Below are 25494 nucleotides of genomic sequence, written 5' to 3'. Positions count from 1 at the left end.
TTCCTTGAAAAAACAGTTTGGTAACAGTATTTCCCTCTCTGTTTGAGATGCGAGCCTGTCTCTAAAAACAAAAGAGCTGATCCTTCTCTGTGTGGTCACCATTTATCCTTCAAAGGTGACATCCTCTTTCAAGCTCACCTTTTGGGCTTATACGGTCACTGGAAAACTTTGAGAAACAAAGTGGCAACTTTCTAAAGTTGTCACTTGTCCACATGTTACATTCAATTTGACTTGAGCATCAAGTTGGCTTTAATGCAACTATTCTTTTGATACCTTTAGGTATCACATTTAGTAGTCCCATTCAGATGTTATCACAGCTGAATTGTCTGTGTGTAACCCTGTACTCACTAATGGGACTACTAGCATTTCTACAGTAAAAGCGCTAATTTGGGGTTTTTACCGTAAGGACATGTAAAATCATGTGCCCTGTATTTTATTATACCGCTTCCTGTCTGACGGCATGTAAGGCCTGCATTAGGGGTGGCTTCTATACATTAAAAAGTAAGCTTTCGGCCTTGCCATTACTTTAAAGGGCAAAGTCAATTTAGCAGTGTAAACTTACTCTACCAGTCTACTGTGGCAGACTGGGTGGCATGCCTTATTTTGTCACACCTGTGGTGGTACAATGAGTGCTGCAATTCATGATGGGCTCTTTTACTTACCTAAGTACCCTTGGCAATATATACTAAAACCTTAAGTCAGTTAACCTATGCCAAATGGGTATAAGTCAATGCACTCATGTCTGGTCAGGAGGGCCCAATGTATCACAGAATCACTACACCAGTACCTAATAGTCAAAAAGTGTGAAAAGAAGTGAAGCAAACCTTCAAAAAGCCTTTTCCTCAAAACAACATTAACTGCAAAAAAATTAGTTTTTTTCAAACAAAGGAGGCTTTACTCTAATTCTACCAGTTCATGCCTACCAACATGTAGGGTGTGTCAGGGTAATGTGTGTATTGTGATTTAGTGATCATTAATTACATTTGAGATGCTGTCCTCAGGTACAAATATTTTCCCAATGTGAGGTGTTTCTACTTATCAATAAGTAATATATCACCAAAATCCCCAGCTACCAAACAACGTGCGATGAATGACTTCAGAAAATGTCTCTGTAATCTCTGCTTCCAGGAAAGACAGTGTACGCATCAGTAAAGCAGCCCCGGGCATCACAGACAGCTTGTGCATTGATGGAGTGACAGATGAGTCTGTTGTGGAAAAGGTTCAGTCAGTGGCACTGACTACAAGAGGAAAGTGGACAACTGCATAAAATTCCCTAGCTATCCTTTGCCTTTCCACTAGCGACTATTGCACTCTCATGTTGATGCATTTCAGGACCTGATGCAAGCATAAAGTCTGACTTGCCTATGAGAGGCTACCCCTCTTAGAGGAGACCCCCTGGAAAGGTAACATGACCATAAAATGTTGTGCAGTCATTATTTTGAAATACTCTAGGTGAATCCAACTTCTGCTGCCAGTTAGCGACCATGTCAAAGATCATATCAGGTGAAAAGTGGTATCGGTCAATGACAACTTTCCTGAACATCCCAAAGATGTTGATCCTCTCTGTCTTCCTCCTTTTCCACTAATTCCTCCTCAAAACAAGAGGCATGCACTGACATAGTAAAGGCAGGTAAAGAGGATTGGTGAGTATTCATATCTTATGTAGTGGACTGGGTGTGATTGGTAGTTGTTGTAATAAGATTCACCTGGAAATGGGTAGTGAAGTTGAAAACAATAACTCATTTCATTAACAGGTGTGTTGCATGGGGTGTAGTCCTTGCTATGTAAATCTCCAGCATTTGATTCTAAGGGAAAGTTCCAAAGATGTATTAACAAACATTTCCCCTGGTTCAGTCATTAAACAGCCTTTCAGTTGCCGAATATCCTGATGGTAAAGTATAGAGAAAAATAAAGAGTTAATTGCATAAAAAGTAGAATACTAACAATATTTTAATGTTAAATATTATTATAATTCAAAGGTATATATTTTTGTTAAATGTAGATCAAAAGAAAATAAGTGTTACAGCACGATTAACTCACATTAGGAATAAAAATATAATTAATTTAGACATCTTAAATTATATTTTAATACTTTTTCAAAAGTTTCAGGATAAATTAATTGTTAAGTGAAGAGCTGTAAGGAATTCATTTAAAACAAATCTTTACGACATTACATTAATGTTTAAATACAAAAAAGGTTAACCTATTTTATAAAAAATAAAAATGTGCTTATTTTGATATATTTTTTAAATTTTTAATTACATTTCCATAATTTCTAAATATTTAAAGTAATTCAATGTAAAGTAACTTTATTTCCTATGGGGTTCTATTATAGGACCGTACCTCTATGGGAGGGTGTTAGAGTACCAGTGGTTGATCATGTGTGGTGCTGAACTTACTTTAGCTCTGATCTAGAGTAATTTACTATAGCCTTATAGCCCGCTGCTGAGGGCTATACTGGGAGCTAAAGGCCCTTAACCCTAGTTATTGGGCTCGGGCCTATAATGAGGGAGAGGGCCTTTAACAACCGTGTAGTCAGGGACAAAAGGGCTATAAGGCTTTTAGAAAATTTTACCCACTTAGGGTAAAAAGTTCTAAATTAAAAAGAGAGAAACATAAAGACAATCATTGGAATGTAGGAACAGAAGACTTATACCAGCCATTATAAACCCAGAGCCACTACTTCATCTTTAATAGAGCTGTTGACATTCCTATGTTCTAATACTGCATTGGGTCCCTTTTTGACTGCAGTAATTTTAGAAGTGCATTTTGTGAATAGCAATGAGCTTACCATTTTGTGAGTAAGTACACACCCATGCTTAAATCTGTCACAAACCACCTTAAATCCCTCTGTGCACCTGTCTTAATCCCTCCCCTGTAGTAGTATTGCCTATTTCCCTGCTCCTCCCCTGTCCCTCCCACATTTATTATCAAACCTGTACTTACATGTGAGGATACTCCACATAAGGAGTGGAGATCACCGAATAGAAGAAGATCAGAGAAGTGGAAGGCCTGTGTCTCTTGCTCCCCATAAGGCAGGTAACTCCTTCTAACAGCCCAAGGGGTACATGGAATAATGTCCTTAAATGGGCCTGTTAAATTGGATAAACACAAGCACATTGGTGGGCATTTTGAGAAAAAAATCATTATTTATTTCTTCAGTTAATAATTTAGGTCTTTCAGGAGCCTTATTGAGCATGCTCCCCTCTTTTTCCGTACAACGTATCTCCCCACTTCCAGTATTGAAAGCATATTGTGTTCCTTGTTCCTAATTAAGAATACTGGGAATGAAATAGTACACTAAATTTTGATAAGATGACTACCATAACCATGTCAAGGATTCAAAATACTCTTTCATACCTGCAATTATCATGTTGCAATCTAGTGCTACATTACCTTTTTAGGGCCAGTGAGTGGAAGGTAACACGGGGTGTGGTTTAAGCATGCACTCAGAAATTCACTTAAAAATGTCATCGAATACCCTTACCGCTCTCATGATGAATAGGAATTGCTCTTTTAATATGATTGTTCTTCGTGACACTTGTATTTTTCACAACCGCTTTGACTTTAGTGATATAACCTTGATGGCAGCAATCCTACTCTGAAAATTGTACCAGCACCACCGAGTTTGGGTGACAGTGAGAGTCCAAGAAAGGCAGAAAGGAGGGGAAAGAGTGGCGTGGTACTGTCGTAAAAATGTGAATTTATTGTGGAGAGAGTTAGCTGCCCGGTTCCAGCTGTTGGGGAGAACATGACTCTGCTAAAGGTGCAGGAGAATGTCTGGACTTATTTGGACAATTTGTGTTTGGTCCATGATACACTTCAATAGCTTTGCGGAACACAACAAAATAAACATCAGGGCGCTGAGGACAAAATAGTAGCGGTTAGGATGAGGTTACATTGATTAAAAGAAGGACTAAAATAGGAAGGATATATATAACCGAGTGAAATAGGAGAATGAAACACGGCAAAAGCAGAATAAAGGGAGACTATTACAGCACACCTCTAAAAATGCATTGTTTTAAATGTTTCTTGAATGTGGGTTTTAGGTATTTTAATTCTAATTCTATTTTGATTTGTATTCTTGTGTGATGGAGTACAAAGTTTGCGAGTTTGTTTTCAGTTTTGAACATGAATCAAAGTAAATTTTTGCCTGGCTTGTAGCCAGTGAAGATATTGTCGCACCAATAGTGATTTCTGCCTGATAATCACAATATTTATTTAGCAGCATGGTTTTAAAGCGTTTACATTTTGGTTGTTTGAAAAACAAATGTAAATCAGATTTCACTTGTCAATCGTGGAGGGAACAACCAATAGTATTGAGTTTGTATTTGACGTGGGAAGGTAATTCATGTGATAATTTCTGAAAACTCGTTAGATGGTAGGAGATGCTTTGAGTGAAACTTTACTGATCGGAAAAAGCGAAGCATAGGGCCAAATGACACTCATAGATTTCAGACAGAAGGTCCAAAATGATGGCCCAAATTGATGACCGTAAAGGGGCTGAATTTGGTACAGTTCAGATCCTCTGAGGATGCTTTCCAGTTAGTTTCATAAAGGTCCAACAAGATTTCCTTCCTAAGTGTGAATCGAAGACAGACAATATGACTGTATCTAGCGATTTTGAATACTATGAAGTCTCTTGAGGTTGAAAGTCAATATTAGACTTTTCCTATTTGTAGTCTTCTTTAAACGTTTGCTGTGATTATTTCAGAACATTGCCAGGATTCGCTCATCTCCTTTAAGACATTTAGGCATTGGATAAAAGTCAAATGGGGACTGTTGACATGCTAGAGGATCACATATATTCAGGTGTAAAAGTAATGATGTTTGTCTCAATGAAGGAGTGTGTTCGAATGTTACTACATTACCTTTCTAAGAAAAACAAAAAAGTGATCAGTGGAACACCCAAAATACTCTCAGACACTGGTAATTACTCGGGCCACCTTCCAATGTGAAGAGCCTTTCCAAGGCTAGACCGATGCTCACTACGTTAGTGGACTCAAGCTCCACCTTACTAATAAGATCCAAAAAGGCTGAAACGTATCTGGGGTTGTTTGTGCTCCTCTTTGAAGAGGACTTGCCCTGAAAGGTCAGGTTGGACTGTTCCTTTTGAATCAGGGACAAGACCAACTTCTATGTGGATGGTCTCTGTCTAGAGTGACACAATGAGTGGAAAATGATGGACTAGATTGTGGCCCGAGGTATCAGCAGGGGCTGTGAGTAGTTCAAAATTCCTTCCATTACTTTATTTTTTGTTACGCAGAAGACCATATGCACTGGTCTAAGAATTCCCTGACCAGACCTTACAGGTCAGATGGGGTGTTTCACTGTATTGCATGAGTGTGTGCATTCTATCAGGCATAGATTTTGAACTGAAATTGGACATTTCAGTGCAAAAAAACTATGCTTAATACTTTTGCTACTTTTAAGTTGGAATCATGGAGAGTTTTAAAATTTGTTTCACAGCTACGCCTTCCTCAAGAAGCACAGCTTTTTGGTGCAAATCCCTGTTTATCAATTTTAGTAAATAGTCAAACCTCACAAGTGGTAACTCCCATGTACCACAGATGGTACACAGGAGTTACAAAGCAACCACATGTGGTTGCATTGATGTAAAGTAGCTTAAATTATCACACAGCAGTACTTTGTGTTACCTTGGCCAACTTTAAAATGCAAATCACGATTTATGTTGGAAAGTAAGCACCACCTCACAATTGTGTGCAATGTTTCTATTACAAAAGTAGCGTAAACCCAGAAGAAGTGTTAGTAAATGTGTTCCTAAATGATAAGTGAAAATGGGGTTTATTAAATAACACTGATGGGTTTAGGCCTGTCTGGCAGCTAAATGTGCTGAAAGTGATGTTTTCCCTAGTCTTCCTGGTTTGGGTCATTCTGTTTCTCTTTGCTCTAGTCCCTGTCTTCTTTGTCCGTCTGGTACTGCATCCATGGGTCCTTGGTTCTCTCTATTAGGATGTCTAGGGCTGGGCTGGGCCTATTCGTTTTGGTCCTGGTCTGGTGACATAGGTCCTTGTTTCTTTGGTTATGCTGTCCTCCCAATACTCATCTGGTCTTGATACCCAATTCCTGGTCCAGTTCCTCCGCTTGGTTCTTCATATCCTAGTCCCCTTGTTTGGGACCCCTTTGGCCCTCCTAGCCCTGCACCTAGTCCTGCAAATTTTGATCCTTCTAGTCCATTTCCATTTAATCCACCCCAATCTGCTTCCTGGTCCTAATGGCCCTAGCCCATAAGCTACTGTCCTTACTAGTTCTCCTGGCCATTCTCCAGCTTGTCTTGATACTCTTGGTCCTAGTTGTTCTGCTCCTTGTCATCCCAGTTCTGCACTAACCTGTCCACTCAGTTTTGAGCCACCTTGTTCAGGTTATCCTGCTCTCAGTCATTCTGCTTGGTCAGCCGGGCTCCTGTCATCCTGACCTTCCTTGTCCTGGTCCTCCTTTTTTTTCTCATCTAATTTTTCTGGTCCTGGTATGCCAGGTCCTGATACTCCCAGGCCTCTATGACTTGATCCTCCTTTCCCCCTCAGTTGTGGTCCCTCCAGTCCTCATTGCCTGATCCTCTTAGCTCTTGTCCTGCTGGCTCTGGTTACCTGGCCATCTCCTTCTAATTCTCCCTTTTCTCCTAGCCTTATTCACTCTCAGTCTCGTTTGCCTAGCAATGGTATTCCTATTCCTGGTCCTCACATTTTGTGTTCTCTTTCTGGTTTTGTGCATCCCTGACTTGATCCTTTTGTTTCTGGCTCTCCTTGTTTGAGCCTTTGTATGCGTAATCCTCTTGGTTCTGATCCTTCTGGCCATCCTGGTCCTTTGAGGCCTCCTACTCTTAGCTCTTTCTTTCTTTCTTGATTATTTTGACCCTCATCTAATTAACAAGGTCTTTCTGATCCTTCTTATCCTGCAGATCTGATTCCCAGTACATTCATTCCTGGGTCCTACTGGACACCTCGTTCTACCTAGCCTCTTGTGTCCTGGTCCGCTTAGGCCTTATCCTCTTTGCTCTTGTCTTCCTGCTTTGGATCATCCTTGTCCTCCCGACCCTGTGTCTTGTCCTCATGGCCCTTCTGGCACTACACTCACTTGTCTGGGTCTTCTTGGTCCTGGCTCTCTTTTTCTGGGTTCTTCTGAGCCTCTTTACTTTGCTCCTCGTTATCCTGGACATCCAGGTCCTGCCCCATTAGTATTCCTGGCTCTGGCTATACTGATCCCTTTGATCTTTCTCATCCTGGTCCTGCTACCCTCAGGTGATGATCTTTCTGATCCATGTGGTACTCAGGGCCCCAGCCCTGTTCCTGGTCCTTTTTGTGCTGATCCTTCTAATTCTCCTTGCTCTGGTCCTCCTGGCTTTAGCTCTACTGCCATCTTTGGTTCTGCCACCTCATCTTTCCTGCTTGTTCTGGTCCCTGGCCCTATTGGCAATAATCCTCATGCTTTTAATCTTCCTAGACTTCCAGGTTTTGGCCCTGATCCTCTTTCTCTTTGTCCTTGTGCAGTCACACCAACTGATTTTAGTCCTCCTTTCTGTGGTCATCCTGGGCCAGTACATCATATTCCTCATCTTCCTGGCCATCTTGTTCTGATCCTTATCTCCTTGGCCCTGATCCTCTTTTTCCTCCTCTTTCCCTGATCTTCCTTGTGCCATAGATCTTGATTTCATGGTCCTCTTAGAACATTTCCTTCAGGCTATGGTTGCCTGTGTCCCTGGTCTCACCTCCTTGGCACCCCTGCCATGGTCATACTATTCTTGGTTTTAATAATCCTTGTCTTTCTTGAAATATTGTTTTCATTGGCCCTAATCTCCTTGGTCCTAGGCCCTATAGCTAGGCTTCTCCTAGGTCTAGTTCTCATAGTCCTGATTCACCAACCATCCTATCCTTGGTTTACTTGATCCTGCTCATCCTTTTCCTTCTTGTCCTACTGTGCTTGCTATTATAAAGCTTGCCTTTTGGCCATGGGCTTTCTTGGTTCCCCAAGTCTTGGCCAGTCTGGCTCTGTTGCTTTCTGGTCCTCATGGCCATGGTCACATTGCCAGGGTTCTTCACACCCTAACCCTCTCAGCCCTGGTACCACAGGTCCTGGTCCATCTGGCTTTTTGTGTCCTGGTCCTCTTAGTCTTTTTCCTCCTTGTTTGGGTCATCCTAGTCCTCCTGAACCGTTCCTTGTCCTCTAAATCCTACTGGTACTGGAGCCATTGATACTGGCCCTTATGATCAAGGTTCTCTTTGTTTGGATCCTCCTGTGCCGGGTAATTTTGGTCCTGGCCTTCCTAGTCACTACTGTCAGGTCACCTTGCTCTGAGAGCAACCACTAATAAAGGGGAAACCTGGTTTGTTTAAGGAAATTTTCTTCTCTAAGACCCTGGCTGCTATCAATTATTCAAAGTGCTCCCTGGAATATGGCCGAGCCATCCAGGGTTTTAGGAACCAGGATGAGACTGATGATAAACCATATCATGAAACACTTGAAGTAGAAGTTTGATTCCTACATTTCTTATTTGAATAATAATATACCATAAATAATTGTATTCAAAATTGATTTACTGTTTTTTCACCTGCTACCACCTTTTCTTCATTCCTGCACTAACCTTTGTACAATCTATTGTGCATTAGTTTTTGCACTTACTTTCAAAGGCCTCACAGATGTTCCATCTCCATTACAAAATGGCCACCCTACCATTTCCTGATGTCCTTTTTTTCTTTATGGGTGCTAAATAAAGACCACCTTTTTACTGTAAAACATCTTACCATTTAGCCTGTGGCCAGCTAAACAGCAGAGATTGTTATCATTTTATTGACTGCTGGATAAATAGCAGAGATTATCATCTATTTGACTGGCGGCCAGGTAAAAAGCCACTTTATTTATCAAAATATTGGTTATTTTACAGTGGCTTGGTTCTCATTCGCTGTGAATTACTGACAATATGATTTAGCTTTTTGTATTAATTGGTACTACGTTGTAATGCTTAGAAATGTTTAAAAGCTGATATATTTGGACGTTGTGGTTGAGATGTTTCTGGAGATGAAAGTCTTTCAGTGACTGTCTTTCAACAATTACTCAAGCACTTCACACACATCTATTAGTGCTTTTATTTCTCACTGCTGTTACATACTGCATCATTCTTCTTCTTAGTCTGCTATGACAGGATGTTAGTCTTTTCCACTGAAGTAGGGGCTCTATGGGGGTCATTCCGACTTTCCCGCTGGGCAGGCGGGCGACCGCCAAAAGGCCACCCGCCCGCCCAGCGGGAAAGCCCCAGCAACGATGAAGCCGGCTCCGAATGGAGCCGGCGGAGTTGCTGGTGTGCGACGGGTGCAGTGGCACCCGTCGCGATTTGAAAATCTTAATGGGGCCCTGGGGCCCCACAACACCCGTTCCCGCCAGCCTACACCGCCAGGAACAGGCTGGCGGGAAGGGGGTCGGAATCCCCATGGCGGCGCTGCTTGCAGCGCCGCCGTGGAGGATTCCCTGGGGCAGGGGAAAACCGGCGGGAAACCGCCGGTTTCCCTTTTCTGACCGCGGCTTTACCGCCGCGGTCAGAATTACCATTGAAGCACCGCCAGCCTGTTGGCGGTGCTTCCTCCGTCCCCGGCCCTGGCGGTCCATGACCGCCAGGGTCGGAATGAGGCCCTATATCTTTTAGTTTGGCCTTTATCTCTTAACTGTGTTATTTCTATGTATGGATACAGCCAAAAGCACAGTAAAGAGCTCTAAAAGGTAGAAGGTGGAGATACATAGGAGAAAACTCTAGAGGTGAGGTTCTGTTCTCTTAGAGGGGAGTTGGACTATTAACATTGTTGGATGTAATGGACTTGTGGATGTTATTAACTTTTTCCTAAATTGGATGAGGGTCTTGATGGTCACGATGGATATGCTGATGTTGTTCCTGACCCTGGGTGCATATACGTAAAATACCTTTTGGCTCCACTTTCTTTTTTTAAGCTTGTTGGTGCCCTGGCTGTTTTTGTGCCAAAATGTATTGGCAAAGAGGAGATTCTTAATCATTTAGGCCATGGTGCTGTTTGTGATAGAATTGAAGATCATTCAATTGGCCTTGAATTCGACTGATTGGTTGTGCTAGTTGAGTTTCATTAGAGCAGGGGTTGGGTGGGTGATGTAGTCATATTTCTTCAGCTCCTTGATGAGGCATGCTGTATTGCCCACATTGTAGTCTGGGGATCATAGAGCAGGGAACTCCCAACATCAAGATAACGGACTGGGAAGGTTTGAACAGCAGTGCTTAAGTCACTTTTTGGAAGGGATGGTTTCATTTTCTTTAGTAGATATGGCTGGTAGCAAGCCTTCCTGGGTTTCTGGAAAACATGCTCTTTCACTTGTGAGGTCAATGTCAAGGGTGAATTTGAGTGAACATTGGTTGAAAGTTAGGCTTTCAATCCGTACATAATCATATGATAAGCCAGGTTTAGAGTACGTGATACTTATTGTTGGCAACTAGGAGATTGTTTCTTGTTGGTAAAGTATCAATTAAGTGCTGGGTAGCTAGGACTGCATAAAAGGCAGGCAGTACTTGAGGTGTTAGATCTATAATGCACATGAGGTTTTCAAGGGTAGGCAGTGCAGAGTTCCAGTGGTTCTATGTATGGGGTAGGTGACTGATGACAAGATGTATCATCAGGGACTCTGCAAGTGATGAGGAGCTCCTGGGATCTGGACAAGTCCATTTGAATAAACTGGCCAGGAGAACCAGTAGAGAATAACATGAGTAGATGTCATTCAGATCTTCAGCGTGTGGATGAGAGTAAAACAGTTGTCAGTGTTGAAGGTAGCCAATAGATCCAGTACTATCAGGAGACAGAGGTCATTTACAATCAGGACGGAGTTATTCACAATTTGTAAGGTAACTGTTTCCAACCCACAGCATGATCTGAAGCACATTCATAGCCATGCAGGATATGGCTGGGGTTTATGTGTGCAGACTGCTTTTTCAATGACCTTGGCAAGTGAGTGATGTGCTGGTAGTTGGGGGGAGGACCATTATATTCTAGTACATTTTTCTTCAGGAGATGGAGGATCAAGCATGCCTTGTGGGTCTCTGGGAAGATGCACGGAGAGAGAAAGGCAGTGACAATGTTCAGAAGGTAAATTGTGTATAAGTATGAATTGGCCTAGCAAAAGTTGAGGATGTTGATGAAGGGAAACAGACTTTACCATTCAGGACCTTTAACATGCACCCTTTACCACTTAGGTAAGCACCACACAGGTAAGTATTTGTACCTTTATCACTAGGTATTTTGTTTTTTAAATAACATACTTTTTATGTTATTTGGAAAAAGTGGTTGAGGTGTTGGTAGTGGTAAAGGGAATTAAGGTTGATTTTAGGATTTACGGGTGGGTAGAGGGAAAGGGGAGCAAGGGTGATTTTAAGGTTTAGAGGAGGGTACAGGAAAGGGAGGTAAGAGTAATTTTAGGTTTTATGAGTGGGCAGAGACAAAGGGAGTTGAGCATGATTTTAGGTTTTATTGATGGGAAGATGTAAAGGGAGACAAGAATGATGTTAAGGTTTAGGGGTGGACTGAGGTAACAGCAATTAAGGGTGAATTTAGGGTGTAGGGGTGGGTAGAGGTCAAGGGAGGTGAGGGTGAATAAGATTTTCAAAGGTTTTAAAGGTGAGCAATGGTAATGGGAAGTACGGGTGAATTTAGGGTTTAGTGGTGGGCAGTCAGTAGATATAGTTAGGACCAACTTTCTATAGAAAGAACGTTTTTTGTTTTGCTAATAACTTTGGTGCCTCTTGACAAATCTTCACCAAATTTTCTAAGAAAATATGATGCTCACTTAAGCAGCTGTCTGGAAAATTTTCGGGTCGTCCATCTGGGGAGGAGAGAGAAAAAGGGGGATCCCAAAACACTATTTCCCCATTCATTTTTCCATAGGATTTTGAACAGTGATACTGCTGGACGGATTTACACCAAATTTAGCAGAAAGGTAGTTCCTGGGCCAGAAAGCGACCTTTTATGTTTTGGTATAAATTTGTTTTGTAGTTTTAGAGAAATTAGAAGAAAATACAAACATATGACATATAACATATAATGTATAACGAGGGCCGCAAAGAATTCACGATCCCTCCCGATCTCGCGCTGATATCTGATTGGCTGCCAACACTTCAGCCGCTGAAGTGTTGTCAGCCATCTTGGGACTCGGAAAAGAACACAAAATACAAAAGGGGCCATGGTACGAACACCCTGACACCTTAGCTCTGGTGTTGGAGTCCCAAAGGGATCCCCCCAAGGGCTCAAAACCATTTTTTGTATTTTTACCACAAAGTTGCAGTAATATTTAAAAAAAAGAAAAACAAGCGCGGGCTCCTGAGCTTGTTTTTAACTAAGCCCCTGGGTGGGCCAGGTCCCAGGGGCACTCTTTTCTTTTTAATTGGGGGGGCTACTAGCCCCCCTACGGCCCTGGGGACCACCACCTCCACAGGGTGAATAATCTAATATGAGCTTACCTGTCAAACAGGTCCCGCTGTCAAAAACTGGAGCTTTCAGCTCCATTCCCTGCACACATACCTGCATGCCATACATGCATGCACGGAACAGAGATGGAAGGTTTGCGTCAGCAAAAACGGAGCTGCTACTTAAAGCAGCTCCTTGGTTGCTGAGGAAATGGGACTGCAGGAGAGGCCTTGAGGCTCCCCCCACAGTCCCAGCTAGCCCATAAACGGGTTGTAATAAAATATAAAAAGAGAATAGGAAGGGACCTCATCAGAGGCCTTGAGGTACACGCGGTTCCTGATAGTCCATAAAGGGCTTGTTATAAAATAAAATAAAAAATTCAGGGACCATGGTGGAGCCTTTGAGGTCTCCTTACATGGTTCCAGATAGCCCATAAAGGGCTAAAAAAACTATTTTAAAAAAAAAGCTAATCTCAAGTGTGAAGGTCACAAACCTTCACACTAAGCGTTCAGGGTTCGAGTCCAGTTGCACTAGTTTCCCTTTTGTTTTAAAGTAAAAATGTTTAAGGCTCATACTGAAAGATGTTCTTACTCTTTTTTAAACAACAAAAACATTTTTCTTTTCGAATTGTGCAGAAATATCTCATTCTAAGTATATCATACATCAAAGCCTAAAAAACTTGCTATCGCTCTCCCTCTCACTTTCTCTCTCTCTTTCAATCTCTTTCTCCCACTCACACACCCACTCAGACACTTCCGCACCTAGTCAGTCTCTATGCATTTTTTGTATTTTTTATTATTTGTTTTTTTTTATATATGAAAGGCCCTTAACGGGCTACCAGGCACAGCGAGGGAAGCCTTAAGGCATCCCTCACAGTGCCATTGCTTCAGCAAGCAGGGAGCTGCTTTGACAACAGCTCCTGCTTTCTGAAGCATTGCATGCAGCGGACAGAGATGAAACTTCTGATTTTGACAGCAGAACCTGCTTTACAGGTCCTGGTGTCAAAACCCAAAGTGTTTGCTCTGGCTTGGCAGCAGCTGCAGAGCTGCAGCCAAGCCTCAGCAAACAGCTATGTCCCAGGTGTTGGCACCCCAGGACATAGCAGGAGCCGGCCCTGGGGATGGTGGTCTTCAGGGCCACCAGTGGCTCCTTGACGGGGCCCCATTGAACTAGGAAATGGCCCTAAGGGTTGGTGGTCCCCGGGGCTCCAAAAGGGACCCCCTTTTTTATTATTCACCCCAGGTAGTGGTTGTCCCTGGGGCAGCGAGGGGCACTTTTTAAAAGGAAAGCCCTAGGGTGGTGGTGGCCCACAGGGCAGTGGGGGGGCAGGCCCCTGCATATAAAAGAATAAATGCTCAGGGGAGGTGAGGTTTCCCAGAGCTGGTGGGGGGGGGCGGAAGACTCCCCCCATTCTAAATTTGTAATGCCCCCGGGACCTGGCCCACCCGGGGGCCTATAAAAAAAACAAGCTGCTGGGAGTGTGCTTGTTTTTTTTTTTTTTATAAATTTGCAGCAAATTCACAAATATTGCAAACTTGAGGCAAAAAAACCAACACTTTTTTGCTCTCTGGAATCCCTCTGGGGCCCCGTCACCAGTTCTAAGGGGTCAGGGTGTCTCTACCCTGGCCCCTTTCTCTTTTTTTTTTTTGCTGGGACTTGGCTCACGCCGAGTCCAAAAATATCTGCCAACACTTCTTGGTTTGTAGTGTTGGCAGCCAATCAGGCCTGTGCATTTCCATGCATGAGCTCGTCTTTGTTTGCTACTACTCCACAGCCAGCGATTTTAATTTCCATAAATTTCTCAAAAACTGCTGAATGGATTTACAACAATTAACAAAAAGCACAATCTGTGTACTGCAGTTAGCTTTCTGCCAAATTAGGTGTAATTCTGTCCAGCGGTTCGGGCTGTAGACATGTTGTCAAATCCTGTGGGAATTATCATGGGAAACTCAATGTTTTTTTAGCCCCCTTTTTCTCAGCCCCCGCTTGACAGATCACCCCGAAACTTTCCATGAATCACAGGGCCACTTTTGGGGGGAAAATGTAATGAAGATTCCTCAAATGGTCCAAAGATATAGGCATGTCAAAAACACTTTTTCTAGGGAAACATGGCCCTAATTAACTACCTAGATGCAACAGCCACTGGGTGATATAAATATATTACCTGTGTGTATATATCTAACACACACACACACTATTCTTGAAGTATCAAGGAACTAGTTGTTTTGGCTTGCACTTTCATGTTTCAGTTGCATTCTTGGAGTTCATGTGGCTCTCCAGAAATGAGTATAAACTATTTATAGAAGGGAGTTGGCTTTAGAAGTTAGAGTGGGGATGACTGGTGAGGAGGAATTTGTGTTTTCTATGGCCAATGGAGAAATCCTTGAGAGATATATAAAGGTTTGTTCACCCCTTTTTTTGTTGGCCTTTGAATGCTAATTGGACTCCGAGTAGTGTAATAAGAATGACAAGTTAGTTGCCCAGTCCAGAGGTATGCATTGTATGGTTGGTGATGTTGAGAAGTCAAGCTAAAGGATGTGACTTTTAGAGTGTATTGGTTGGGTATGACATTTGCACATGAATGAGGGTGAGGTTGGGGTCTATTGTGTTTTTTAGTGCTTAAGCCGTCTGGGAGGTTGACATTGTTCAGACAGGCAGTTTGGGTATTCTAAAGGCATGAGAGGATGAGGAGATGAGGAGATTCAAGAATTAATCTAGGAAGTCCTTGATCTGACTGGGGCGCCTGTAGATGAAACGAAAGATGGTGACTTGACAGTACAGTGGGATGTGGTGTGTGTTGGTGACTATAATGGTGTGACGTTGCCATATTTTGGACACAGAAGAGTAACTTCACAGCTGACTTGTGATCTGTTACTTCTATGATATTATGGGCACTTTCTTTTCTATTTTTCCACAAGGTTTATGTAAATCCAGTGTATCTTACGCTTTTGAAAAATGGGTGAATTTTCCAGCATGCGGGGTTATAATATCAACCATGCCAAGTCAGAGGCCCTTTCGTTCAACTGCGCCCTGGATTTATTACCATTAGCTACATAATCTCACTTCTCCCATATTTTACCTACCAGCCTGCCAGAAATGATGCACAGCCTGCACCATGGTGAAAATTTCACCGCACGCCGAACCGGAATGATGCAGCCCGACTTCACAACAAGATAATTAACGCAACGCCAGCGTAGCAACCAGAAATTCGACGCACGGCCTCCCTGGATCGACACACAGCTGAACCGGAGCCCTGGGAGCTTCCCTAAGTAGAGCCTATTTTGTTTTTAAACTACAGGGCATAGGGAACTGATATCGACTCTTGCACATTAAAAAAAAAGTGAGGTGTTGATATCTGACATTCTACAGAGCATCGAAACCTCAAATGGGTGTAAACTGAATATCGCTCAGTGGAACTTTTTCAAAAGAATCAACTGGAAGGCAGCGTGTGCAGCTAGTTTGCGAACAATCTCCTTTTTTAGCAAGTGGATGCTATATCTTACAATAGTTAAGATTCATAAACTGTACCCTGGGGCCGAGGCAAATTGCTTCATATGTCAGAACGTGAATGGGGACTGGCCTCATATCATGTTCACTTGTCCCAAGTTAATTGAGTTTTGGCTTGGCATTTTTTGATGTTCTTTACTATTCTCCCTGGGGCGCTATTCGAAATATTAGTCCACCCTTGTGAAGTGACGGTCAGCGCCAGTTTGTATTTATTTCATCTTTAGTTTCTAGGTCACTAATACTGGCGAACTAGAAATCCAATTTGGTCCCCTCACTATCTCAGTGGATTAGCAAAACGCAGTTTATTGTCATGAAATAATGTATGCAAAGTGCATGGGGTTCACCCATAAGATTGCCAAAATCTGGAGAAATGGGGAATAATTGTGGAACGTTATATGCGATATCCATATGAATTGATTTTGAGTCAATTATTTGGTTTTCGGAATGTTATCATGTGAGGACGGGAACACAGTTGGTTTCCTGTTAGTCTGGAGTATGCTGTATTTATGTAGTGTTCTTTTTTTAAAATTCTGTATGAGACTTTTGCATCTGAACAATTTTTTTAAAGATTTCTTGCGGGTAAATCATCACCCCTTAAAGCATTTTTGCTCCACAGTGCTGCTTCCTTAAAAGTCACTCATCACCACACCTTAATCCTATGTCCAATCTCATCAGTATGTTGAGGCACACTAACTGAAGACCTTTATTTGAAAAATACATCTTGTGTAGTATCACTCTGTGCAGTATTGGAGTGAGACATAGCCAGCGGCACCCACAAATCTACATCTCCGCTAGCATTCAACAATCTTCAGCCTTTCTTCTACATTTTATAACCTTAAAGTAGAGATGGCACCGTACCATACTGATTTAAAAAACTCTAACCATATCAGTACACATGTGACATAACAGGGAAACATTAGACTCTCTGCAGCTGCTTCGGGGTAGGCCCCTGAAGCTGTACCACATTCAGACATAGCACAAGTAATGGTTATCCGAACTGCTTCATGCCCCAAAAGGTTGTCACATATCCTTCTTAAAGCTTCTGAGACACAATACTATTGAAAAACAGGAGTCTGACAAACAGAAAACAGCCTAATCAGCACCTGCTCCCCTTTCAAGAAGTGAAGAACACAAAAACAATGACAAAAGGATAAATAAATGATGAAAAATAACCTATAAGAATGAGATAAAAGGGTAGAGAGTGTCTCGTGGTGGATGAAAGACGCATGAGGTGGAATTAAAAGTACACAGCCTTGTCATCGGCACCCCTGGCATTTGGTAGAGCTCTCTGCCCGCCTCTGAGCAAAACTTTGAGCCCGGGCATCTATTAATTTAAACATTATGATGGGTTTCGTAAAGCTAATAAAAACGTCCACAACACTTTTATCTGGACATCCAACCATTAAACCCTATTCGTTTTCAAATTATCCCCTGAATCGATACTGCTAACTCTTTGAAATCATTTAACCGTATGTCTCTCTTCTGACACTTTGTAACCTCTGTACACCTGCGCTGAACCACCACCCTTAACCATTCCTCACACCTGCCATTTTTACAGACGATCCTTCTCATGCTTACCTCTGTGAAAATGGAATGGCAAAAACCCTGCACACATCTTACAAAATGTTATCATGCCGACACCTTTGCACTGGACCAAGCCAGGGCACCTAAGAACCACCACCTGCTACCTGCAGACGTCCAGTAGATACACACAAGCTTACACACTCAACATCGCTGCTCTGCTATCAACCATGTGTGGACTCATGTGTTTACTGTAATTTGTAAACTTTTTCTATGGTTTCGCCTTATTGGCCACAGAACCAGTATCATGAAATGTTATTTAAGGCACAAATGATAATTGAAAACAACACAGAACTCAAATCAAGGGTGTCATAGGACTGTAAATATAGCTACCACTTCTAATTAAATCATAGTCTAATGCACACATATGCCGACCCCATAAACACACCAATGTCAGCATAATGAACCTTCTTCCAAATGTTCTCAAGAAAGGAAGCTCCACTGATCACAGCGGTCACGAGAACATACGAGAGGGGGCCCTAGGTATCTTCAGCAAGTAACTCCACCTGCACACAGGTTCACATGGGGTATCAGGAGAAGGAAGCTGTCACTGCATAAAGCTTCGTGCAAGCCTCTGCGCCTTTTACGTTTTTTTGGCATTGCACAAGAAATTACAGACATGCCATGCCTTTCACGAGAAGGATCCCATGAGTCTTAATATTTATACATACAATAGAGTTGGTCTCCTCCTTGGGTGTCTAGAACGTTATAACTATGTATAACACAATAAGCATTAGTAAAGTTAATAGGTTTGGCTTTAATGTGCTTACACATAAACTCACTGCCATGTACAAATGTTGTTTAGCTTCATTAGCACATTAAAGTCATACTTGTTAGTTCGGCCAATTTATTTTGCGTTATTTACAGCGTCTGTTTCGTTCACAAAGGATAGTTATAATATCTTTCTTGTAGAAATGCTGTTGTTACATACTGTTGGTGTTCTTGTTTAAGAAAATTGAATTTTACTGGTGTGCTGTGTAATGTCTCTCAATAAACTAGCCTCTGTAAAGGAAATAGAATAAAAATGAGCTGTGAGAGGCACGCACACTTCCTTTGTGCTTTTCACATCTTACTTTGATAACTCACTGTCGAGCTCTGCTCTGGCTGTTGTATCCGTACTCGAGAGCAGATCACAGCCTGTTTCAAGCCGATGCGTGTTACTTCCAACGGGTGGGACTTGCACCACTGGTGCCCTGCCGCTCAGTTCACTCCCAGGCTATTACAGAGGCTCCTGGGGGTGTAGCACCTGGCGGTTGGAGGAACAGGCATGAATGACATATCTGCCAACCTCTTGACTTAAAAATGCGCAAGAAGGCTTAAGAGGGTGATCCTATTAAGATGAATGGAGAATGAAAACTTTATATGGGAGATAAAGTTGGAAAAAACAGGGGACCCTATTTAAGACTAAGGGGCATTTGTTTGTCGGACAGGCGCATGGAAGTAAAGTATGCAAGTAAAGAAGTAAAATTAGGGTAATACTTGCCAAATTTAGGTCTTGCATGGCACTGCTTAAGTAATGGGCTGGCATAACTACAACCTAGTGTAAAGAAGCACTTAGTTGTGGGGAAAGTGGATAACATATAGTCTACTGGTATATTGAGAACATCAGTGTCAGAATATGGAGCACATGGAAATGCTGAGGTGAGGCAGGTGGATAGATGGTGTTTGGCCAGAGAACCACAAGCATAACAGTCTCTGCAGAGGCTTTGCTTCTTTGGGGAATAGTTATGAACTGTAGACAGTAAACAGGACTGTAAAAAGAGTTCTGAACCTCATGAAACTGCACAGACTCCTGTGGGCAGATCTCTGTAAACTTGACTGTTTAAAATGGCCCTTTCTGCGGAATAATTCACAGTCTTTTTGTCTTCTTCTGCGTTTTCTGAACTTCTGTTTTGCTGGCCTTATGACTCTGGAAACTTTATCACCGCTATCCAGTGCTAAAGTGCATGGGCTCTGTGTCTAAAACAAGGTAACATCGATTTCTCCCTGATTGGCATATTTGATTTACTAGTAAGTCCCTATTAAAGTGCACTATGTGTGTCCAGGTCCTGTAAGTCAAATTCTACTAGTGGGCCTGCAGCATTGGTTGTGTCATCCACTGCGGTAGGCTTTCAAACATGCCTCACGCCTGCCACTACACAGCCTGTGTGTGCAGTTTAAACTTCCAGTTCGACCTGGCAAGTGTACCCACTTGCCAGGCCCACACTTTCTTTTTTATTACATGTGAGCCACCCCTAAGGTAGGCACAGGTTAGCCCCAAGGACACAGTGAGGTGTATGTAAAAAGTTGAACATGTACTTTTACGTTTAACATATCCAGGTAGTGTAAAAATCTTAAATTTGTTTTTCTCTATTGCAAGCACTATCTCTCCCATAGGCTAGTATGATAATTGCCTTAAAACATCCTTTAAGTGTAATTTCCAATTTGGAAAATATAGAAAAAAAGAGTTTGGTGTCTCTGGATTCACAATTTAAACACATTCTTTGGTAAAGGTGTTTTTTAAATTGAAGGTCTGAAAATGGCACTTTTAGAAAGCTGACATTTTCTTACTTTAACCATTCTGTTCCTTAGCCTGCCTGCAATCCATGTCTGGTCTGTGCAGGGGTGGCCCCTCCGCTATCGTGGAGGAGCATCGCCCCACAGTAGAAAGGCAGAAAAATAAAATGATAATAAAAGTATATTATTTTTCCACAGACTGTAGGGCGGTGTGGGGTAGCATCCTTCAAATCACCAGGAAGGAGGAGTGCAAGGTGTGCTCTAAGTGCTCATGTCAATTTGTCCGGCGGTCTAAGGCTGGCCAAACTGACATGCATGTATTTCACAGCTGGGTGGAGAGTAATCGAGGCTCCCACTCCCTCACTGAGTGGCATTTCACCCCACTCAGGCCAATCCCGGCACTTTGAAGCTTCTGGATTGGGTAGGGAGGGGAGCAGAGAAGCATTGAGGTGACGAGAGCAGAGGAGCATCAAGGCAGCGTCCGGCAGCTGCAGGTAAGTGCTTTTTTTCTCTTTATGCCCCTGCCCCCACTCCGCGTGCTGCACCTCTGGCCATTCTTGCAACAGACGCCATTGGGTCTGTTCAAGGTTTAGATGACAGCTACATCTGTGCGTTCCATCCAGACAACCATAAAACACAGGACACTCCACTGTCCCTGCATTCCATCTGCATACTGCTGGATCTTCCTGGGGAGGAAGGGTGGAAGGGCCCTCACTTACACTTCAAAGGGTAGTGGCTTGACCCCACACAAAGGATTGATAACCCCTCACAGATATCCTGGCAGACAGGACTGGGCTGAAAGTGTACTGGGGCTCTTCGAAAACAATCTTTGAAGTCTTCCCCATGTCAAAGACACATTTGGGTATAAGTACAGGGCCACTGACTTAATATACTCGGAACACTTCTGGAGTGAGGACATTCTACTAGGAAGAAGGACCTTGGCATTGTCAGAAGGGACTGTCATTTTGCTCTTTGCTCTGCTGTGCTGGCCTGCTGCCTGCTACTTCTTGCCTGAGAGTGAGAGGACTGGATCTAACACTCTACATCCTGCAATATTAAGTTTCTCCAAGGGCCTGACTGAGTTTGCCTCCTGTTTCTGAAGTCTCAGGGACATCAAAGACTTCACTTGCATCTTGCTATCAGCATCTGGACTCTTCTGCTGAGAGTCCTGCTCTGCCAAGTGGTGCCTAAACCAGTCCTGGGCCCTTGGAGGTGAGTGTGGTTCTGCAACACAAGGACTGATGCAACCTCACTGGCACATTGCTTGGAAACGACGCAACCCACTGCAGAAACTCCACTTTTGCTGCTGCCTGCACCGTCGCTGACTGTGTGATGTGATGACCCCGACTTACAATGCGTCCCGACTTGGCCGATGCAGCACCAATGCATCAGAACAAATACTCATCACTTTGGGACATTGAAGCATCAACAAAGTTGCCCAATAAGGAAACAACGCATTGCTTACTAATCCAACGCATCCCCTCCTCTGGATTAACACATCATCACCGAGCATCGACACAACAAAGGTACTGTCAACAGGTCTGCGTGACTCCTGTACCAGACTATCGCAGTCGGACTGCCTTTTTGGATTTTCCCCGGTCCAATTCGACCAGGTAGTTCCAGTTGGAACTATTGTCTTCTAAGCACTGCTTTTTGATTTGTTCTTTTCAAATTCAGAACTTGGCTTGTGTACGTTGGATTTTTGTTGTTTGAGTCAGATAAATATTAGCTATTTTTCTAAAATGTTGTGGAGCTCTTTTGTGGTATTTTCACTGTTACTGTGAGCAAATACTTTGCACACTGACTCTTTAGTTTAGCCTGACTCCTCTGTGCCAAGCTACCAGCGGGTGAGCACAAGTAAACTTGTAGGGCCAGATCTACAAGAAAGTGGCGTATTGGTCCTGATGTGCCACATTTCATGCACTGCTCCTGCCCCACCTAACAGTATGGTACACTATGGCGCTTGTTTCCACAATAGCGTCAGAATTTATTAAGCTATTGTGGCGGTTTGCTGGATTAGCACCATAAATTTTGGCGCAAGTGCAGCAAAGCTCTAGGGAGGCCCATGAGTTCCTGTGGGCTTGTCACTTTAACGCCTGCCCTGAGCAGGCGTTAAAAATGACGGAAAAAATGTTGCAGTGAAATCTTTTAGATTTCACTGCATCTTTTGTTGCAGCGTCCCTGCGTGGGACTGCCCCCATTACATATATTACACCTGGTGCAGGCATAATGTGTTGCAAGGCATTACAAAGTGGTGCGATGCTAGCATTGCTCCACTTTGTAAATATGGGTCAAGAAAATGGCCTCCTTAACACAACAATAGCGTAAAAAAAATGATGCTAGTGTAGCACAAGGAGTCACAAGGGCTGTGTAATTCTGCCTCTTAGTGTGTATCTTACTTGCCCTGACTAGGATTGTGGTCTCTACTTGGACAGAGTGCAAACCCCTAATATCTAGAGACCCAATTTCTAATATTGACGCTTAAATTGCCATATAACATGCTGCAGGCAATGTTGTGAATCATTAAGCTACTGTTCTGTGCAAGATATAACAGAGTGTTCAGTGAAGGGGGAACTATCCCACCTGGAGTAGCTGCAGTCCTGGAGACAGCCTAATTGCTAACCAAACAAGCAATGCAACATATGAATAGCAAAATGTAAACGTCACCAATGGAAGTTTTAAAGGGGGAAATGTAAATATCCACAAAATGGCAATAGGTGACACAGAAAGAGTTTAAGACCTTTCAAACAACCAATGACTGCAGGAGGCTGACCCATACAAACTAATGGAAGAAGATGGTTAACAAAAATCCCAAGCTCTCTGTATTTGCGGGCATGTCAGAAGTTTCGCACGGTCTGTACACTAACAGCACTTGCCATAATCTACTGATATTAGCCATGTTATATTCGGAGCCATTAATAAGAACAGAAGACTAACTTCAAAATCTATAAATAAAAGTTCCACCACAAGTGTGCGGCCCCGGAAAAACGTGTGGCCTGGGTAATAAGGTCTCTACTGGCGCCCCTTCGACCCGTCTTATGAAAGACCTGTATATTTGTTAATAATATATGGCCATGGCTTCACCAGACCTAATAATGCATTTTAAAGGTGGGGTAGGGTCAATGACAGATCAAAGTCGCATCAGGGCACATCATTACCCCTATTTTACCCATATTGAGTTTGCCTTTACTCGTCTGAAAGTTTTAGCATTTTCTACAATTTTTAATACCCCATTGTTTTAGTCTTACTTTTCCACTTGTATCGTAAATTCTTTACTGCCTCTCCTTGTCCTTTGTTCTACCATGTGTTGTCTTGTATAGCGTGCCATGGCACTTAGCCAAAGCACTGTGTGTTCACTTCAGCCACAGGTTTATTGTCTTCCTTGATCTCACGCGAGCAGGTTTGGCTGGAAGTGGTATTTTGTTCTTCGTGGTCCTTTTTTTATTCTTCCTACCTTCGACTCAGCACACATGGTAGCTGTAGTAGAGACCTCTCCAAGATGAACCCACCGACATCTGATGACTACTACCATCTAGGATTATGTTCATGGTTGTTCTGTTGAACAGACAAGGCTTAAGGGCTCATGAAATCAACTGGGGATGATAGAAACATTGGCTACATATTCCATATGGCATAAAGGTAGGCCGAATTGACATTGTGTGTGTTTCTCTGTCTACAATCAAATCCTCTGGGATTGCTCTTCTCAGTGAACAACCCCAGTGCCTTTATGACCCCCTCTCCTCTTTATTAATTGGGGTAGATGGCAAGAAGATAGTACACCATAGTAAATTTACTTCTATCTTGTACAAGTGCTTTTAGTTGTTAGTGCTATAGAACTTTTCAAATATATAAAATGAGATTATCCACCTAATGCTCCTGTACGTACAGCTGTGAAGTTTTGCTCTTGTGAGCATCACCTACATCTTGCAAAAGGTACAATACCTACCAGTGGGTTACAAGTCACAAAGAAAAGCTTTTTGCTTTCCTGTTTTCTTAACCTTTTTATGTTGGCATTTGGGACTTTGTGTACTTTATCACTCTTAAACAGTGCTAACATGCTTGTGCTCTCCCACTAAAGCATGGCACAATTGGCTTACACCAAATTGGCACATATATTTTACTGATACGTCTCTAGTAAAGTGGCACTGCTTGTATCCAGGGCCTGTAAATTAAGTCCTAATGGTGGGCATGTTGCACGTTTTGTGCCACCCACTTCAGTCACCCTTTAAAAATAGGCATAAGGCCTGCCATTGCAGCCCGTGTTCAGTTTAAACTGCCACTTCAACATGGCAAAATCATCCTTTTGCCTGGCCAAAACATCCTTTTTAAACCAACCCTCTTGTAGGCCGGCCCTATGCAGCCCAGATGGCATGGTGTGTTGTATTCAAAGGATAGGACATGTGATTTTAATTTTTACATGTCCTGGTAGTGAGAAATTTCCCAAAAACGTTTTTCACTACTGTGAGGCCTACTTTTCCAATGGGATAACATTTGGTTACCTTATTACATTTAATAAGTATTAATAATAAGTCCATGTGCCAGCTCCCCTGCGTCAGGTCTACTGGCTAGCTCTGTGTGCCACAGTGCTCTCCTTCTGCTCCACGTTCTGCCTTAATCCCTTCTATGCTCATTTCTACGCCACCTCTCTCTGATCTCCCTCTGCTTTTTTGCTGACCGTTTTCTGCTTCTGCCACCTTTTTCTGCTTTTGCCTCCTTGTCTGCCTTTTTTTGTTTTTGCTTTTGCCTCTTTCTGCTTTCTGCCTCTGCCTCTTTTTTGCCCATTTTTGGCTTCCATGTCATTTTTCTGCTCTTGCCTCCTTTTCTGGATTTCTTTTGCCTCTTTCTGCTTTCTGCCTTTTTGATGCCCATTTTAGGCTTTGCCTCCTTTTCCCGCTTTGCCTCTTTTTTTGACTTTGCCCCCCTTTCTACCTTTGTCGATGGAGGGGTCACCAGAGGTCACAGCTGCAACCTCTGGATTGCCTCTTGCCACCTCTGGCTCTGCCTTTGCGACCGTTGGCCTCAGAGGTGGCAAAATCAGTGCCTGGAAAACAGGGGCAGCTCGGCCAGCTTTGCGTTCCTGGATTTCCATCAATTGTTTTATAACACAAATAGTGAATTATATAATTCACTACTGGTGTAAAAAAAGGATTATATTTAGGAGGGATACGAACCTATCTGGCAGCTAAGGTGAGTAAAAACATGCTTTTAAATGTATGTTGTATGCATGCTTGTGGGTAAGTGTGTTTATGTGAGAGAGTGTGAATGTATGTGTATTCGTAAGCATATGTGTGTGTTGTTCAAAGTAAAGGTCAAATGGTGTGTGATGTCACTTCTGCTGTCCTGGCATTTTGGTGAATTAATGTCAATGCCTTTGTCTCCTTTTTCTGCTCTTGCCCTCGCCGCCTCACTAACCGCCCGCTCCCGTCTGCTTCCTGCCCTTTCCCTCTGCCTCCTGCCACCTAGCACCCCTACTTCCCCAGGACCT

Source organism: Pleurodeles waltl, chromosome 1_1 (genome assembly GCF_031143425.1).
Source record: "Pleurodeles waltl isolate 20211129_DDA chromosome 1_1, aPleWal1.hap1.20221129, whole genome shotgun sequence".
NCBI classification, from domain to species: domain Eukaryota; kingdom Metazoa; phylum Chordata; class Amphibia; order Caudata; family Salamandridae; genus Pleurodeles; species Pleurodeles waltl.
This window is presented reverse-complemented; position numbering follows the sequence as displayed.